The sequence below is a fragment of the Sturnira hondurensis genome, unplaced genomic scaffold (genome assembly GCF_014824575.4).
Source record: "Sturnira hondurensis isolate 20B ecotype Veracruz unplaced genomic scaffold, ASM1482457v3 Scaffold0011391, whole genome shotgun sequence".
NCBI lineage: Eukaryota > Metazoa > Chordata > Mammalia > Chiroptera > Phyllostomidae > Sturnira > Sturnira hondurensis.
The window spans coordinates 1,016,765-1,019,548 of NW_028084022.1; the positions used below are offsets into that span (position 1 = coordinate 1,016,765).

Here is a 2,784-nt window from a genome sequence, read left to right on the forward strand (position 1 = left end):
GTCTTTCATCATCTGGCTTATTTCACTTAGCATAATGCTCTCCAGTTTTATCCATGCTGTCACAGAGAGTAGGAGCTCCTCCTTTCTTTCTGCTGCACAGAATTCCATTGTGTAGATATACCATAGTTTTTTTATTCATTCATTTACTGATGGGTACTTGGGTTGCTTCCAGCCCTTGGCTATTGTAAATTGTGCTGCTATGAACAGTGGGATGCATAGGTTCTTATGGATTGGTGTTTCAGGGTTCTTAGGATACAATCCTAGCAGTGGAATTCCTGGGTCAAAAGGAAGATTTATTTTTAGTTTTCTGAGAACATTCCATAACTGTTTTCCACAGTGGTTGCACAAGTCTGCCATTTCACCAACAGTGTACTAGGATCCCCTTTTCTCCACACCCTCTCCAACATTTGTTGTTTGTTGCTTTGTTTATGATGGCCATTGTCAGTGGTGTGAGTTGGTATCTCACTGTGGTTTTAATTTGCATCTCTCTGATAGCAAGCGATATTGAGCATCTCTTCATGTGTCTCTGGATCCTCTGTATGTCCTACTTGGAGAAGTGTCTGTTCTAGTCCTTTGCCCATTTTTCATTTGAGTTGCTTGTCTTCTTAGAGTGGAGTTGTGTGAGTTCTTTATATACTTTGGAGATCAAACCCTTGTCTGAGGTATCATTGGCAAATATGTTTTCCCATATGGTTGGTTCTCTTTTCATTTTAATGCTGTTTTTATATTATGTCTTTGAAATCCAGTGTGCAAATTACATTTATAGTATGTCTCAGTTTGGGCTAATCATATATCAAATGCTCAGTAGCCTCCTGTAGCTGGTAACTACCATTGAATTACACAGTTGTAGAAATTAATGTAAGTGTGATCACAAAATATATACCCTTTGTCTAAGGAATTTTACTCAGTATCATGTTTTAAGAATTTTAAGATACTTGAGGAAGCAGTGGAGCAGCCTCCCTAGTAGATGCAGAGATGCAGATCGTTGGAAAGACCCTGACTGGCAATACCACCATCCTTGAGGTTGAGCCCAGTGACACCATTGTGAATGTCAAAGCTAAAATCCAAGACAAGGAGGCATCCTGCCTGACCATCAGCGTTTGGCTTTTGCAGGCAAACAGCTAGAGGATTGCCACACCCTCTCATACTACGACATTCAGAAAATGTCCACCCTGCACTTTGTGCTTGGTCTGCAGTGTGGCATCATGGAACCCTCCCCCTGCCAGCTTGCCCACAAGTACACTGCAAGTTTTTTTTCCCACCTACATCCCCTGTCCTGTCAACTGACACAAGAAGTAGTGTGGCCACACCAACAACTTGTGCCCCAAGAAGAAGGTTAAATAAGTCCCCTCCTCCACATCCTTGGAACTCAGAGCCACCTTTATGCCTTACCCCTGTGACCCTAGATCCTCAATAAAATTTTTCTTTCATTGACCGGAGCAGTAAGAAACAGGATTTTAAGATTTATTATGTATTATTTTAACTAAAACAGAAATTAAATTAAAACAAAAATGTAAATAAGATGCTAAAAAAGTAATGTAGAAGATGAAAGGAAAATTATTAACTTAAATAATTCTATAGTTCAGTCCTTGTATTATGAAAGAGAAAATTAAACATGCTAATGAAATTTATCTTTCATATTATTATAAAATATCTTAATATATTAAGTTTAATCACTAAAAAGGATAGAATACGTAATTTTCAAATCAGTAGTGGGAATAAAAAGGGAATTAAAATATTAAGCAACTAAGTAAAATATGGGAGAAAACAAACAAAAACTAAGAGAAATAACAAAAAAGATGATAATAATAAATCCAAATATATTGGTAATCCCAGTAAATATAAATAGGCTGAACACACCAACTAAAGCACACAGATTTTAAAGAGAATAGGAAAGCCAAATCCAACAATATTATATTTATAAGATACATACATAAAATAAGGACACACATACTTTAAGTAAAAGGATGTATATACTTGGAAAATATTAACCTAAAGAAAGCTGGTATAGCTCTGTTAATATCAGATAAAATATCCATCTAAGAAAGTAAATAGGACAACTGTAGTACATTTATATAAGGTAATACAATGGTGAAAGTGATAAATATCACATGCTTAATAAGCATTATCATTTTAAGTTGCAGAAGGATGTATACATTTTAAGTTGCATGTATATTATATTTATATTGTTTAAAATCTTGCATGGCAAAACAATATTACATATAATTATGGATACATATATATTGAGTAAAGCAAATTAAATCATATGCTGTAATGATGAATAACAAGTTGAGAGTAGTGGTGAAGGCTGGTTCCTCAAATATAATAAAAAGAAACGTGCTGAGTTTATTTGCTTACCATGTTAAGGGAGAATACCACCTCCTCTGAGCTTTGGTAGTATCTCAGAGGGATAAAAGCAAGGTTAGAATTTATTGATAATTGAAAGTTTGGTCTGAAGTGGGTCTTATAATGTGGGGTCTTGATTAAGTTTTGGGTAAGGATTGTGGTTGTTGAAAACAGCAATGGGAAGATTTTGAGGACAGGTATCCAGGAAATGTTAGGACATAAACTGACTGTTGACTTTCCATTAAAAAGTTGAGGAGTCTTTTGGGAAGTTCTTTTGATGAGCAGTCAAGCCATTTGCTTGGACAAGAATCTCCTGGAAGAATTGTCATATTAATGTAGAGGGTAAGTTATATGTTGGGGAGGATAGGTAATTTCAGTCCTCATTGGGCAAAATCAGAGCAGGGGTAGATGGTTTTGGTTCTCAGCAGTTAACTCTAG

At 35.8% G+C, this 2,784-nt stretch overlaps 1 pseudogene; it reads left to right on the forward strand.

Moving 5' to 3' along the window:
- The first annotated feature begins 972 nt into the window (after positions 1-972).
- LOC118996648 (ubiquitin-like) lies at positions 973-1,344 on the forward strand (annotated as a pseudogene).
- The last annotated feature ends 1,440 nt before the right edge of the window (positions 1,345-2,784 follow it).